The sequence below is a fragment of the Mustela lutreola genome, chromosome X, assembly GCF_030435805.1.
Source record: "Mustela lutreola isolate mMusLut2 chromosome X, mMusLut2.pri, whole genome shotgun sequence".
Taxonomy (NCBI): domain Eukaryota; kingdom Metazoa; phylum Chordata; class Mammalia; order Carnivora; family Mustelidae; genus Mustela; species Mustela lutreola.
The window spans coordinates 65,091,924-65,109,523 of NC_081308.1; the positions used below are offsets into that span (position 1 = coordinate 65,091,924).

Consider the following 17,600-nt stretch of genomic DNA (forward strand, 5'->3'; position numbering starts at 1 on the left):
AACCTTGCCCTATATAATCTGCTCCCCAACTTAGCCCGGCGCGCTCAGCCCACAAAGGCTGATGCGTCCACAGGCGCCTGTGTAACCAATAAACCTCTTGCAACTTGCATCCAGTGGAGGCTTGGTGTCTGCTTCTTGGGTGTGGATCGAGGGTCTTTCATTTGGAGGTCCCACCGAGATCTCTTGGAATCCCACCCAAGACCCCGGCCAATCCCCACTGGGAGGTAAGCTGGCCAGCATCTGTGTCTCTGTCTCTCTGTCTGTTTTTATATTCTTGCGCCACGACCTTTCAGCAACTACGTAGTTGATCTGTGTTTGTGGGCAGCTGGAGAAGGAGTTGATGAACTCGGACTTCTCCCCTGCCACCCCGGGGGACGCCTCGGGGGTCTAGGAAGGTCCATTATCTTGGGCCGTCTGTGAGTTAGGAGGAAACCTCTGTGCTCCTCCTGACCATCTGTGAGTCAGGAAGGAGCCTCTGCGCTCCTCCTGACCGTCTGTGAGTCAGGAAGGAGTCTCCTGACCGTCCGAATCAGTTATCTGTTTTTATCTCCTATGTCTAATGTCTAAATTGCCCTATTAATGTCTTTAAATGTGGTTATATGTTCCTTACACTGGTCATAAAGGTTACATTTTGTTTGAAGGGAGGGTGTCTAACCTGTTTGAATCTGAGGAATGCCTGATTGTGTGAATGTGTTTGTGTGGCTCCACCGCCTTCGGCTACGGAGTCTGAGTTGGCTGCACCCTGAGTCTTGCGGAGCGTCATACGGCATAACAGTCATCTACTCCATGGAGTAGCCTGGTCCGGGGTTTGTACGGATAGACCTTAGCTAAGACGCTCCTAAGTTCCCGTGAGGGACGCGAGCAGGACAGCACCTGAAAGATCCCCCTTCCCTTGTCTGCAACATCGTACATACCGGGAGGGAATATAAAAGATAGGTATTAAGAGCTAAAAACTAGATTCAGTGAGTCAGCTAGCAAATTTCCTCCTGACATATTGGATAATAATTAAGTAAATAAGCCTTCTTCTAGTAAACCCAGGTTGCTGGGCCATCCCTAGCAAAGGGGACTCTGGCTTTATTTCTCTCTGTTTCTCCTAATAGATGTGGGGGCTTCTCCCTCACTCACTTCCCGTGTTAATGGCTATAACTGGAGCCAAATGGGGTTGGTCTGACTCGAGACAGAGACTATAGGGAATATTCCCAAGCAGCTGCCGAAACTCTTTGTTTCAGGGAGGTTTCCCTGTGTTCTCTGGCCCGACTTAGACTGCCTAACCCCTCTCCCCTGGCTAATGGGAAAGCATGATGTCTGCTCCTCTGTTGGGCCTTAGGAGCTCCAAAACTGGGAATCCTTTCTCTGCCTCCTGGCAGCACTTTGTTTCTTCTGTTTCCCTCTTCTCCTATTTCTGTACCAACGTGTGTGCAGCCTGCATGACTGGCCTCTAGATCATGCACCACAGCTCCTTCTCTCTTCACTGTCAAGGAGCAAGAAGAGCACCCCCTGGACCTAACACCCCCTCACTCCAGATCTTCCCAACCATGTCTCAGGTAAACATTCAAAGTGGAGTGGGTCCAGATGGAACGTAAATCAGTGTTGGAACTAAGTTAAGTTTATTGGTTTAATTAAGATAAAACCTGTCTTTTAAGTTATCAGCAGTAAATGTAAAACTTCGAAGTTTACTGAAGGTCAAATAAACTCGTTATTTATTAAAATTTGTTAGCAAAGAAATAACTAAACTGATGGTTAATTGTCTGTCTCAAAGTTCTAATGGGTAATTGCTTAAGTAGTTTTCAAAGTCTTTGATAATCTGAAAGCTTTAAAGTTTTGCTTGGATGACAAATGGAATTGAATTATGGACATCTAGGTCTTAACCAAGCAGGATAAAATGCTAGGTCATTAATTACTGGATATAGGTTTGTGCTTTTGACTTCTTACTGCAAAGAAACTAAGAATATTTAAATCTATTGGTAAACTTGTTTGCCACTTAACTGATTCATAAATTTGCCACCTGAAGAATTCTGTTGTAACAGTTCACAATTGGTTAATACTTAGTCTTCACTAGAGATTAAGGGGTTTCTAAGAGTATCAAATTCTGCTTAGTGTAACTAAGACTGATGGAAATAAGGGAAACTCTATAGAAAAATAGATGATAAATAAAAAAAATTAAGAAATGGGAATACATTTTGTTAAAGGTAATTTTATCCTAAATGAGATGATTGTTCAAAAGAAAATGGCTTGGGACAAAACCTGAATGCAAAGGAAAGTTATAGAAGATTTATAAAGGGAAATCTTCAGAAAAGGAATTTTAGCTATGGTCAGAACGGAATAAGATAGACTAAATGAATGGGTTTTAAAGGTAGATTACATTAGTACAAGACTAAAATTCTCTGTTCAAAGGACAAAGTTTTCTTAGATTAATTGATCTCCTGTTACGAGAATGTAAGTGATTTTCTCTTTGCCTGCCCAGAAAAACCAGTTTCTATGTTTTGTTTTATCAGATGTTTAACATCCCTAATTATAATTAGGCATGTGCTTCAAAACTTTCTAAGATCTTAGCAAATGTTGACAAGATTTAAATTGTCAATCTCTTTAACTCAGGCTTTTCCTTGATATATGAAGTTGCTCATGAAATACTACTGAACCAATGATAAACCTTGGATTACATTTGGGAAAATACTATAATTATTCTAGAGATTCTACGCACTTCCTAAAGTTTTAATGTTTTGAGAGATCATCGCTTGATACTGTAATTATGGAAATGTTATATATCACAAAAATAACCTGATTTCCTTGCAGCTAAATTGTAAACTCCCGTGTCTCTTTAGCTTTAACCATATCCATTCTGAGTTTTTGTCATTTATAATTGTTTTAATTCTCTTGTAAAATGAGTTTTATTTTCAAGGAGATTCCTATAAAGGACTTTCATGACAAATACAGATATTTGATATACTTGAAAATCCTAAAACTGAAATGGGTAAGAATTTCCAAAACTGACTAAAGCCGCATTCACCAGATTTGGTAACACGGGACTAAATGAACTAAAAAAAAATAATAATGTTATATCTCTTAATGTTTTGTCTTACTTTAAACATTGCTGGTTCTCTCTGATGTTTGCTCTTCCAGACTAGGGATACTTCCTCCTAGTTATCTGTAACTTATAGAAATGTAAAAGTGCTCATTTATAAAAGAGCTCAAAGCATTCAAGTTTTCTCTCTATCTGAACCCTCTGAAACCAAAAGGTCTCAGTAAGTGAGCATTCTTCCATGACAATCAGTCATTTGCATAAGTCCAATAAGAATCTGTTCTCCTTGTAACAGGAAAGAATTGGAAACACGGGTTATTTTACCAAGGCTTTGGCTGGAATGTCATATTTGAAAAGACTCGGATATGACCAGACAGTTTAAAGGAACTAAGGTTGACTTTATAAAACCTGGAGCCATAAAGCCCCTTGGGACTGTTGGCCTGATACCTTGCTTACAGAGTTCCCAGCAGCCTCACCAGGTGAGTAAAGAATGTCACTCCTTGGTAGGTGCGGTCTCAGAAGAGGAATTCGCCCACTGAGAAATTCACCCAAATCGACAGGTATTGCAGGCATGCCTGATGGCCAGTACAGGGCTTGGCTTCTGGCCCGGAGAGGCTACTCAAAAGTTCAACCTAGAGATTCCTTATTAAAAGTTCCAGCAAAGCAGTTGCTAAAAGATCTATTGATCACACTCATTGTTCTTACTGAGCTTATGTAAATAATAGGCCAAGTTTGTTAAAACTGAACTTGTTTCATAAGTGAATTAGTCCTGATTTGGCTATCTCTGTAAATGAGGGTTATTTTAGAGAGAAAAATTCTGTTTTAGTAACACACCTTTATGGATGTTAAATTCTAGATTTGATTGTCTTTAAATGTTTGTTTACCTAAGCTAAACAATTTGAGGTAAACTTCAGAGAAGTTGTACAATAGCTTCTTTAGTCAATCTTATTATTTTGTGGGGATATTAGCAGACCCCACAGCACATGATTAAACAACTGGAATAATGAAATTGCCTAAAAACCAGCATACCGTACTCTTCTCCCACTTGACAATGATCCTCTGTAATCAGGATATTGTTAAGGTTGGACCACTCAAAGGTCTTCTTATTGGTTTCATCCCTTAGTCATATTTATCTAAAGGCCACCTCCGTTGAGGTGCAATTGCAAACAGATGCTTTAGCAAAACCTAAAACAGCCCTCATAAAAGAGCCTCAAAGCTCACTATGGGACAGTCCCTAACTGTAATAATGTCACATCAGATCCAGATTTGTCTTAGTAGCCAAAGGCCACCAATGGATGATGGAGGCCGACTTATTAAATACTGGGCTACACTAACAGAGATGCCAGAAATAAACTTAAAATTTGTCAAACTTTAAACCTAGTTACCTGTATGCCTGAAGCTGACCACTGTACTTCTTTCTCTATAGAGCAAAAATGTTCAGAGATTATTAATCTAGCTTATTCTATATGGCCAGGTTTAAGATGCCCCTGTTAAAATTACGAATGACAGTTGGTTTTCTGATGAAAATAGTTTTCATAGAAAGAAGAAGAAAAGTTAGGTGTGCCATAGTGCTCACTAGCACTTTGCAATTGCCAAAACCTAAGAATTAACATTTATACTGACTCCAAATATGCCTTCCTGGTACCACATGCCCATGGAGCTATTTGGAAGGAAAGGGGATTTTCCTGGAATCATGGGCGCATTACTAAAACCATTACAACTCCTGCTAATCTCCCCAACTTGAAACAAAGATGAACACGATCTGTTTTTAAATGATATGATCACTTAACATCCATTTTTGTTCCATCTGCGGGACTAGGGGATGTCATATGGCATGTAAAAGTCCTTAATAAATATACTACAAAGGCACTCAATGATTCACTAAATAGCATCTCCCAGCTTAATACCGAAGTGTCACAGATACACAAGGCAGTCCTACAAAATTAGATGTCCTGACAGCAGCCCAGGGTAGCACATGTGCAATTATCAAGACAGAATGTTGTGTGTACATCTCAGACTATCACAAAAATGTCACAGGACTAATAAAAGATATAAATACCCAAATTAAGGCCTACAAGATCCTCTCTCTGTCTCAGTAAATGGTTAAATTCCTGGTTTGAAGGAGGACTATGACCGAATCTCTTTTTCGGGCTTCTCATTCTTATCGCCTTATTAACCTTAATATGTTGCTTTGTTCCATGTTTCTCTACTTGGTGCCGAGACTCCATTGCTACAATGACTACACCACGACAGACGATCCTTGTCACGCGCAAGGACACCTCTTTACTGTCAGCGCTGGATTCAACTGCCTCCACCTTTCAAAACTCCCTTATACATTCCTACCCTGATCAATATTGACCCCAGTAGGTAGGGACAGCTCTATGCCCCTATTCAGCACAAAGAAGTTATAGAAGATGAGACCTTCCACCTTCAACCACCTTAAAAATTTAAGGGTCAAGATTGTTCAGGGGGGAATGAAGGAGCAGGAGGCTGGCTGAGGACAAAGCAAAAGTTGGCGCCTTGCATCCCCCCTTCACCCGCTCCCCTCCATATGTGTAGCATTCCTCAGGCACCCCTAACTGCCATAAAATGATAAATAGTTGACTTGCTGAGATCACAATCCTGCAAGACAGGAGCCTCCCTTGGTTTGCAAATGTCCTTAAGATTACAACAAAGAAGTTACCTTATCAATAGCCCAATTTTCAATCGGCCCTTGTATCTTAAATAAACTCTTACAGTTTGTAAAAAATCGCTTATCAGTAATCCGGACAATGGTACTGACCCAGCAATATCAACTAATTAAACAGACCGGCTCTCAAACTGACTTGCTTCATAAACAAAGCGAATGGATATAAGATTCTATCCATGATAAAGAAAAAGGGGGGAATGAAAGACCCTTCTCCCCTTGCTAAAGGCTTGTTTAAGTAACCTGATGTCCCCAAAGCACCCCCTATCCCCTTGCTGAAGGCTTGATTGTTCCCATAGCCGGATGGCAACACATACCAGGATGTCTATTGTCTGTGATCACCTGGTCTGTCAAAAGAAAAGACAAATGAGGAATAGAGTGTACCTGGGACTTTCCAGAGTGCTGAGCCAAGGCCCACCAGAACAAACCGTTGTGTCCTTCCCTTAAACCCAGTGCCTGACAATGCTTGATTTAAGTTAACCAATCAGATCCCTGTAACCAAGCATCTGCTTCTGTAAGCTCGCTTCCCGCCACCCCAACCTTGCCCTATATAATCTGCTCCCCAACTTAGCCCGGCGCGCTCAGCCCACAAAGGCTGATGCGTCCGCAGGTGCCTGTGTAACCAATAAACCTCTTGCAACTTGCATCCAGTGGTGGCTTGGTGTCTGCTTCTTGGGTGCGGATCGAGGGTCTTTCATTCATAATGCTGCTATAAACACCAGGGTGCATGTATCCCTTCAAATTAGTATTTTTGTATTCTTCAGGTAAGTAGACCAGTTGCTAGATCATAGGGTAGTTCTATTTTTAACTTTTTGAGGAAACTCCATACTGTTTTCAGAGCAGTTATACTAGTTTGCATCCCCACCAATGCTGCAGGAGTGTTCCCCTTTTTCCACAGCCTCACCAACACCTGTTGTTTCTTGTGTTGTTGATTTTAGCCATTCTGACACATGTGAGGTGAGGTGATATCTCATTATAGTTTTCATTTACAGAGGAAGAAGCAGACTCGCTGCTGAGCAGTGAAGCCAATGTGGGGCTCAATCCCAGGACTCTAGGATCGTGACCTGAGCCTTAAGGCAGATGCTTGACTGACTGAGCCACCCAGGCGCCCCCCTTCTGCCATTTTTTAAACAGGATTATTCAATTTTTTTTTTTTTTTGGTGTTGAGTTTTATAAGTTCTTTATAGATTTTGTATAGTAACCATTTATCAGATATGTCATTTGCAAATATCTTCTCCCATTCCATAGGCTGCCTTTTAGTTTAGTTGATTGTTTCCTTTGCTGTGCAGAAGCTTTTTATTTTGATCAAGTCCCAATAGTTTATTTTTGCTTTTATTTCCCTTGCCTCAGGAGACATATCTAGTAAGAGGTTTCTATGGCCAATATCAAAGAGGTTACTGCCTGTGTTCTCCACTAGGATTTTAATGATTTCCTGTCTTACATTTAGGTCTTCAGTCCATTTTGAATTTATTTTTTATATGGTGTAATAAAGTGTTCATTCTTTTGCATGGTGCTATCCAGTTTTCTCAAAACCATTTGTTGAAGACACTGTCTTTTTTCCATTGGATATTCTTTCCTGCTTTGTTGGAGATTAATTGACCATGTAGTTGTGGATGCATTTCTGGGTTTTCTATTCTGTTCTATTGAGCTATGTGTTTATTTTTGTTCCAGTTCCATACTATCTTGATTGCTACAGCTTGGCAATGTAACTTGAAGTCTGGAATTGTGTTGCCTCCAGCTTTGCTTTTCTTTTTCAAGGTTGCTTTGGGTCTTTGTGGCTCCATACAAATTTTAGGATTGTTCGTTGAGCTCTGTGAAAAATGCTGTTGGTATTTTGATAGGGATTCCATTAAATGTGTAGATTGCTTTGGGTAATATAGACAATATTCTTCTAATCCATGAGCATCCAGTGTTTTTCCATTTCTCTGTGTCACCTTTACATTTTTTAATCTGTGTCCTATAGTTTCCAAAGTACAGGTCTTTTACCTCTTTGGTTAGGTTTATTCCTAAGTATCTTAGTATTATTTTGGGTGCAGTTGTAAATGGGATTGATTCCATGATGTCTCTTTCTGTTGCTTCATTATTGGTGTGTAGAAATGCAATAGATTTCTGTGCATTGATTTTGTATCCTGTAGCTTTGCTAAATTTGTTCATCAGTTCTAGCAGTTTTTTGGTCAAATCTTTCAGGTTTTCTATGTGTAGTCTCATGTCATCTGCAAATAGTGAAAGTTTTACTTCTTCCTTGACAATTTGGATGCCTTCTATTTCTTTGTGTTGTCTGATTGATGGGGCTAGTTCAATGTTGAATAAAAGTGGTGAGGGTGGACATCCCCATCTTGTTCCTGACCACAGAGGGAAAAGCTTTCAGTTTTTCCCCATTGAGGATATTAGTTGTGGGTTTTTCATATATGGCCTTTACTATGTTGAGGTTTATGCCCTCTAAAACCTACTTGGTTGAGGCTTTTTTATCATGAATGAATGTACTTTTTCTGTACCTATTTTTTTTATCATGAATGAATGAATGTTGTACCATTTCCTGAACCTATTGAAATGATCATATGGTTCTTATCCTCTCTTCTTGTTGTGATGCATTACATTGATGATTTGTGAATATTGAACCATGCTTGCATTACAGGAATAAATCCCCCTTAATTGTGGTGATTAAAAAAAAAAGCATTGTTCTATTTCATTTGCTAGTATTTTACTGAGAATTTTTGCATCCATGTACAGGGATATTGGTCTATAGTTCTTTCTTTATCTCTCTCTTTTTTTGTGGTGTCTCTTATCTGGTTTTGGTATGAGGGTAATGCTGGCCTTATGAAATGAATTTGGAAGCTTTCCTTCTTTTTCTATGTTTTGAAATAGTTTGAGAAAAATAGGTATTAACTCTTCTTTAAATGTTTGGTAGAATTTGCTTGTAAAGCCATCTGGTCATGGACTTTTCTTTGTCAGGAGTTTTTAGATTATCAATTAAATTTCTTTGCTGGTTATTGGTCTGTTCAAATTTTCTATTTCTTCCTGCTTCAGTTTTGGTAGTTTGTATGTTATTAGGAATTTATCCATTTCTTCTAGGTTTCCAATTTGTTGGTATATAGTTTTTCATAACATACTCTCCTTCCTTTATTTAGGTATAGCTTCCTTTAGTGCTTTGAAGTGATTTTTTTGAACTAATGGTTACCTAAAACCTTTGTCTCTTAAATATGTCATCTGCTCTCTTTCACAGTTTTTCTTATCTACTCCCCCCCCCCATTTATAGGTTACTTGTTCTTATTTCCTTGAATATCTCATTTTTTTGTGTGTGAAAACTGGACATTTTAGATAATATGTTGAAGACTGGATCCTAATTTCTAACCCTCTCCAAGATTCATTTTTATTCTTGTTTACTTGGCTATTGTTGTTTTGTGGCTTGCTGTTTTAGTAAAGTCTATTTGCTTGTGCTGTGAAGCACTGGGTGTTGTTCTTCAGAGGGGGAAGACTTGAGCATGTGCATAGTCATCCTGGGATCACAGACAGTGTAGCAGTGCTCTTTAACTCTTTTTCTGACCTCTCTTTTCAATTATCTGCTTTATTATACTTCACCTATTAGTCTCCACTAATTACCATCCAACTGTTAACAATGTTTTCAACAATGCTCTGAAGAATAAATTGCTTGGCAGTCTGATTTAATTAAATTCACGAAGGTATAGTTTGAAGCCAATCTTTGTAGTTTATTCTACTCCCAGAGAAGTTCTTTTTAGATGTATTTTTCCCTGGTTTCTCTGGCAAATTAGCCAGCTTATGGTATAACCTCTTGCTCTTAAATGGGAGAAACTGATTTTTTTAAAAGATTTTATTTATTTATTTGTCAGAGAGCAAGCAAGTGAGAGATCATAAGCAGGGGGAGCAGCAGGCAGAGGTAGAAGCAGACTCCCCACTGAGCAGGGAGCCAGACTCGAGACTCCAACCTAGGACACTGGAATCATGACCAGAGCCAAAGGCAGACACTTAACTGACTGAGCCACCCAGGTATCCTGAAACTAATTATTTTAAGAGTGTCTCTTAGACTCGAACTTCCTACACTCTCAAATAGTCATTTGCCAAGAGTGCCCTTTAGACTTGAACCTCCTACACTCTCAGTCATTTGCTTTGGGTATAGCTTGGAGCTCACTTTTCTTATGGACTGTCTCTGCCCCTGAAAAACTCTCTGAAAAACTACTATGTGTTCTGGGTGAAGTGGTAGTCTCTTGGCTTTTTCTCTCCCTCTGTGGAACCTCTGCCCCATGAAAAAGCTGGAGCAAGGGTGAGAAGTCAGGATTCCAGGGTTCTAGACCTGCCATGCCTGGAGTAAAATATCCGCCCTATCAATAGGAACTGGATGAGGAAAAAGAGCTGTCAGACTCTTGGCTGTACTCACCAGGAATTTGATTTTTCCAACTTGGAACGGGAGGGCAGAAGAAATGCTGACACCCAGGCGAGGTATGGTAAGCCTTGACTAGGAGCTACACACAGACCTTATATGCTCCACAAAAATTTACCTAAAATGCATCATAGACCTGTATGTAAAATGCAAAAGTATGAAAATTCTAGAACATAGAAGAAAATCTAGTTAACCTTGGGTTTGACAGTGGCTTCTTAAGATACAGTGCCAAAGGCATAATCCATGAAAGAAAGTGATAAAGTGGATTTTTTTTTAATTAAAAATTTCTGCCCTGCAAAAGACACTGTCAAGAGAATGAGCAGTTAACCACAGACTGGGAGAAAATATTTGCAAAAGATATATCAGATAAAGGATTCTTATCCAAAATGTACAAGGAATTCTTAAATCTCAACAGTAACCTGATTTTAAAATGGGGAAAAAATCGGTACATCTTACCACAGAAAATATACATATGGAAAATGTATGAGAAAATGCTAACTATCATGTCATTAGGGAATTGCAAATTAAAACAACAGTGAGATATCATTACATATCTCTTAGAATGGCTAAATTCCTAAATACTAGCAATACCAACTATTGTCAAAGATTTGGAGCAAGAGGAACTCATTCTGGGGGGAATGTAAAATGGCAGTCACTTTGAAAGAGGGTTTGGCAGTTTCTTACAAAGCTAAACATAGACTTACCATGTCGTACAGCAATTGCCCTTCTAGGCACTTATCCAAATGAGTGAAAACTTATGATTACACAAAAATGTGCACATGAATATTTATACCAGCTGTATTAATAGTGGCCCCAAACTGGAAACAACCAAGACGTCCCATAACAGGTGAATGGTTAAAGTGAGATTCATCCATAAAATGGAATGTTATCCAGGGACAAAAAGAAATGAGGGGCACCTGGGTGGCTCAGTCGTTAAGTGTCTGCCTTCAGCTCAGGTCATGATCCCAGGGTCCTGGGATTGAGCCCTGTATCAGGCTCCCTGCTCAGTGGGGAGTCTGCTTCTCCCTCTTCCACTTCCACTGCCTGTGTTTCCTCTCTCCCTGTATCTCTGCCAAATAAATAAATAAAATCTTTAAAAAAATGAGATACTCAGCCATGAAGAGACAGGGAGGACATTTAAATTTAAATTTATATTGATAAGTGAAAGTAGCCAGTGTTTTAGTTTATTTTGGAATTAGGATATAGCTTATCATGGTGAACATTTCATGTGAAATTTTAAGGAATATGAATTCTACTTTTAATGGGTATAATGTTCTACAAATGTCAGTTATTATACGTTGATTCTAGTGTTGTTTAGATTTATTCTTATTAAATTTCTAGCTAATTCTTCTGTTAATTCTTAAAAGTATTAAAATCTCCAAATACAATTGTGGATTTGTCTGTGTCTCCTTGCAATCTGTCAGTTTTTGTTTCAGGTGTTGTTTTGTCTTCTTGGTAAATTGCCCTCCTTGTCACTGTGTAATGCCCTCTCTTTATCCTGAACATATTCCTTCTTCTGAAATCTACTTTTTGATTTAATATAGCCATCCCAACTTTCCTTTGAATAGTGGTTGCATAATATAACTTACCTATGCATTTTTATTTAAATTGCATTTCTGGTAGAAAGCATATAGTGGGGTATTGAGGAAAATTTGAATAACTACTTAAATTATCTTAATGTTTTATGTCTTATGAGCTATGTTTGTCAGTTTTTTGTTACATTTTTGTAAGAATTTGTCTATTTCCTCTTAGTTTATAATAATACTGGCATGAATTATTACTATTCCTAATCTTTGTGTTTTTATGTTCCCTCTTTTTCTGTATTATTACTATGTACCCTTTTTTATATTGATGAATCAGCCAAACATTTGTCTATTATTTTTAAGAATTTATTTATTTGAGAGAGAGCATGAGTCCGAGCAGCAGCAGAGGCTGAGAATCCCGAGCAGACTCTGCAACTTCTCACGACCCTGAGATCATGACCAGAGGCGACCAAGAGTTGAATGCTTAACTGACTGAGCCACCCAGACACCTTTATTAGTTTTGTAAAAGAAACAAATGTGGGGTTTTATTGATCTTTAATATGTCTTTGTTTTCTATTTCATGAACTAATGCTTTTCCCTTTAATACCTCCTTTTCCTTTTTCTTATTGTTCTTACTGTATTCTTAGCCTGGATACTAACCTCATTTTCACCCCCTTTTCTTTTAGAAGTATTTGAGGCTATAAATTTCCCTTGAAACAATCTTTCACCATGTCTCACAGTTTAAAAAAAATTTTTTTTATTAATATGTAATGTATTATTAGCCCCAGGGGTACAGGTCTGTGAATCGCCAGGTTTGCACACTTCACAGCACTCACTATAGCACATACCCTCCCCAATGTCCATAAGCCAACCACCATCTCCCTATCCCCTTCCCCCCTTCGACCCTCAGTTTGTTTTGTGAGATTAAGAGTCTCTTATGGCTTGTCTCCCTCCTGATCCCATCTTGTTTCATTTATTCCCTTCCTACCCCCCAAGCTCCCCCACATTGCCTCTCCACTTCCTCATATCAGGGAGATCATATGATAATTGTCTTTCTCTGATTGACTTATTTCGCTCAGTATAATACCCTCTAGTTCCATCCACGTCCTCACAAGGGGCAAGATTTCATTTATTTTGATGGCTGCATAGTATTCCATTGTATATATATATACCATGTCTTTTTTATCCATTCATCTGTTGATGGACATCTAGGTTCTTTCCGTAGTTTGGCTATTGTGGACATTGCTACTATAAACATTTGGGTGCATGTGCCCCTTCAGATCACTACATTTGTATCTTTAGGGTAAATACCCAGTAGTGCAATTGCTGGGTTGTAGGGTAGCTCTACTTACAACTTTTTGAGGAACCTCCATGCTGTTTTCCAGAGTGGTTGCACCAGCTTGCATTCCCACCAACAGTGTAGGAGGGATCCCCTTTCTCCACATCCTCACCAGCATCTGTCATTTCATGACTTGTTAATTTTAGCCATTCTGACTGGTGTGAGGTGGTATCTCATTGTGGTTTTGATATGTATTTCCCTGATGCTGAGTGATGTGGAGCACTTTTTTTTAAATTTATTTTTATTATTATTATTTTTTTATTTGACAGACGGAGATCACAAGCAGACAGAGAGGCAGGCAGAGAGAGAGAGGGAAGCAGGCTCCCAGCTGAGCAGAGAGCCTGATGTGGGACTCAATCCCAGGACCCTGGAATCATGACCTGAGCCGAAGGCAGAGGCTTTAACCCACTGAGCCACCCAGGTGCCCCTGTGGAGCACTTTTTCATGTGTCTGTTGGCCATCTGGATGTCTTCTTTGCAGAAATGTCTGTTCACATCCTCTGCCCATTTCTTAGTTGGATTATTTCTTCTTCGGGTGTTGAGTTTGATGAGTTCTTTATAGATTTTTTGATACTAGCCCTTTATCTGATATGTCATTTGCAAATATCTTCTCCCATTCTGTGAGTTGTCTTTTGGTTTTGTTAACTGTTTCTTTTGCTGTGCAGAAGCTTTTGATTTTGATGAAATCCCAATAGCTCGTTTCTGTCCTTGCTTCCCTTGCCTTTGGTGATGTTCCTAGGAAGAAGTTCTTGTGGCTGAGGTCGAAGAGGTTGCTGCCTGTGTTCTCCTCAAAAATTTTGATGGATTCCTTTCTCACACTGATATCTTTCATCCATTTTGAGTCTATTTTTGTGTGTGGTGTAAGGAAATTGTCCAGTTTCATTTTTCTGCATGTGGCTGTCCAGTTTTCCCAACACCATTTGTTGAAGAGACTTTTTTCCATTGGACATTCTTTCCTGCTTTGTCAAAGATTAGTTGATCATAGAGTTGAGGGTCTATTTCTGGGCTCTCTATTGTGTTCCATTGATATGTGGGTCTGTTTTTGTGCCAGTACCATACTGTCTTGATGATTACACCTTTGTAATAGAGCTTGAAGTCTGGAATTGTGATGCCACCAACTTTGGTTTTCTTTTTCAACATTCCTCTTGGTATATGAGGTCTTTTTTGGTTTTGTATAAATTTTAGGATTATTTGTTCCATTTCTTTGAAAAAAATTGATGGGATTTTGATAGGGATTGATTTAAATGTGTAGACTTCTCTAGGTAGCGTAGACATTTTCACAACATTTGTTCTTCTAATCCATGAGCATGGAATATTTTTCCATTTTTTTGTGTCTTCCTCAATCTCTTTCATGAATAATTTATAGTTTTCTGAGTACAGATTCTTTGCCTCTTTGGTTAGGTTTATTCCTAGGTATCTTATGGTTTTGGGTGCAATTGTAAATGGGATTGGTTCCTTAATTTCTCTTTATTCTGTCTTGTTGATTTATAGAAATACAACTGACTTCTGTGCATTGATTTTATATCCTGACACTTTACTGAATTTCTGTACAAGTTCTAGCAGATTTGGAGTGGAGTCTTTTGGGTTTTCCATGTAAAGTATCATATCATCTACAAAGAGTGATGGTTTGACTTCTTCTTTGCCAATTTGGATGCCTTTAATTTCTTTTTGTTGTCTGATTGGTGAGGCTAGGACTCCTAGTACTATGCTGAATAGCAGTGGTGATAATGGACATCCCTGCCGTGTTCCTGACCTTAGCGGAAAAGCTTTCTGTTTTTCTCCATTGAGAATGATATTCGCTGTGGGTTTTTCATAGATGGCTTTGATGATATTGAGTTGTGTACCCTCTTTCCCTACACTTTGAAGACTTTTGATCAAGAAAAGATGCTGTACTTTGTCAAATGCTTTTTCAGCATCTATTGAGAGTATCATATGGTTCTTGTTCTTTCTTTTATTAATGTATTATATCACATTGATTGATTTGTGGATGTTGAACCAGCCTTGCAGCCCTGGAATAAATCCCACTTGGTTGTGGTGAATAATCCTTTATGTACTGTTGGATCCTTTTGGCTAGTATTTTGGTGAGATTTTCGGATCTGTGTTTATCAAGGGTATTGGTCTGTAATTCTATTTTTTGATGGGATCTTTGCCTGGTTTGGGGATCAAGGTTATGCTGGCCTCATAAAATGAGTTTGGATGTTTTCGTTCCATTTCTATTTTTTGGAACAGTTTCAGGAGAGTATGTATTAATTCTTCTTTAAATATTTGGTAGAATTCCCCTGGGAAGCCATCTGGCCCTGGGCTCTTGTTTGTTGGGAGATTTTTGATATGACTGCTTCAATCTCCTTACCGGTTATGGGTCTGTTCAGGTTTTCTCTTCTTCCTGCTTCAGTTTTGGCAGACTATACATCTCTAGGAATGCATCCATTTCTTCCAGATTGTCAAATTTGCTGGCGTATAGTTGCTCATCATATGTTCTTATAATTGTTTATATTTCTTTGGTGTTGGTTGTGATCTCTCTTCTTTCATTCATGATTTTATTTATTTGGGTCCTTTCTCTTTTCCTTTTGATAAGTTTGGCCAGTGGTTCATCAATCTTATTAATTCTTTCAAAGAACCAGCTCCTAGTTTTGTTGATTTGTTCTATTTTTTTTTTTTTTTTGGTTTCTATTTCATTGATTTCTGCTCTGATCTTTATTATTTCTCTTCTCCTGCTGGGCTTAGGCTTTCTTTGCTGTTCTTTCTCCAGCTCCTTTAGGTGTAGGGTTAGGTTGTGTATTTGAGACCTTTCTTATTTCTTGAGAAAGGCTTGTACTGCTATATATTTTCCTCTCAGGACTGCCTTTGCTGTGTCCCACAGATTTTGAACAGTTGTGTTTTCATTATCATTTGTTTCCATTAATTTTTTCAATTCTTCTTTAATTTCCTGGTTGACCCATTTATTCTTTAGAAGGATGATCTTTAGCCTCCATATATTTGGGTTCTTTCCAACTTTCCTCTTGTGATTGAGTTCTAGCTTCAGAGCATTGTGGTCCAAAACTATTCAGGGAATGATCCCAATCTCTTGATACCAGTTGAGACCTGATTTGTGACCCAGGATGTGATCTATTCTGGAGAATGTTCTATGTGCAAGAGAGAAGAATATGTATTCTCTTGCTTTGGGATGGAATGTTCTGAATATATCTATGATGTCTATCAGGTCCAGTGTGTCATTTAAGGCCTCTATTTCCTTATTGATCTTTTGCTTGGATGATCTGTCCATTTCAGTGAGGAGGGTGTTAAAGTCCCCTACTACTATCATATTTTTGATGTGTTTCTTTGATTTTGTTATTAATTGGCTTATATAGTTAGCTGCTCCCATGTTAGGGGCATAGATATTTATGCATGCCTTTTTTGAGCCCACCTTGCACCTTGAGAATCATCATTCGGAACTCTAGATCTGACATTTTACCAATGTCCATATTGATTAGGTCCCTAGCCTTCGGTACTGTCTCTTGTTCTTTCTTTCTTTTTTTTTGTGGTGAGTTTTTCCACCTTGTCATTTTATTCAGATAAGAATATATGAAGAGGAGAATAAAATACTAAAAGGGTGGCAAAGACCCCAGGAAAAGGTGTGTTAACCAAATCAGAAGAGACCCCAAATTGTGGGAGGAAGAAAGGGGGCAAAAAGAAGTTAAAATATATATATATTTTAAAGATTTTTATTTATTTATTTGATAGACAGAGTTCACAAGTAGGCAGAGAAGCAGGCAGAGAGAGAGGAAAAAGCAGGCTACCTGCTGAGCAGACAGCCCGATGTGGGGCTCGATCCCAGGACCCTGGGATCATGACCTGAGCTGAAGGCAGAGGCTTTCACCCACTGAGCCACCTAGGCACCCCCCAAAAATATTTTTTTAAATTAAAAAAATATATGTATTAGACTGGTGAGCAGAACAGGGCTACCCAACTTAATTTTGGGAGTATTTTGGTCTCTTAGAAGAAACTACCTCCCAAAATTTTAAAGAAAAAAAATACACACACACACACACAAAATAAGGGTAAACACGATGAAGGGATGGAAGATGACTATAGAGATGAAAATTTTAAAAAAAATTCTAAAAAAGGAGTTGATAAGTTGGTTCGTAAAAGAATGTAAAAGAAAGTGGAGAGAATTTGCTCAGGCTGGAGACTAGAACAAAACCCTGTGTTAGATTTAAGGTATATTTTGATCTATTAGAAGAAGTTGTATCCCAAGATTTTTTAGGAGAAAAAAATCCTATGTGCATACAAAAAATAAACTTAGATACAATGAAGGATAAAATATGAGTATAATAATAAAGGTTCACACAAAAATAGACTCAAAATGGATGAAGGACCTCAATGTGAGAAAGGAATCCATCAAAATCCTTGAGGAGAACACAGGCAGCAACCTCTTCGACCTCAGCCGCAGCAACATCTTCCTAGGAACAACGCCAAAGGCAAGGGAAGCAAGAGCAAAAATGAACTATTGGGATTTCATCAAGATCAAAAGCTTTTGCACAGCAAAGGAAACAGTTAACAAAATCAAAAGACAACTGACAGAATGGGAGAAGATATTTGCAAATGACATATCAGATAAAGGGCTAGTATCCAAAATCTATAAAGAGCTTAGAAAACTCA

The 17,600-nt window shown here is 38.6% G+C and overlaps 1 long non-coding RNA gene across 1 annotated transcript in view; it reads left to right on the forward strand.

Moving 5' to 3' along the window:
• LOC131820869 (uncharacterized) overlaps positions 1-6,351 on the forward strand; it is a 127,381-nt gene extending 121,030 nt beyond the window's left edge. The window contains exon 5 of the long non-coding RNA XR_009349810.1: positions 3,315-6,351. This is a non-coding gene — a long non-coding RNA (uncharacterized LOC131820869). The remainder of the gene's footprint in view (positions 1-3,314) is intronic.
• The last annotated feature ends 11,249 nt before the right edge of the window (positions 6,352-17,600 follow it).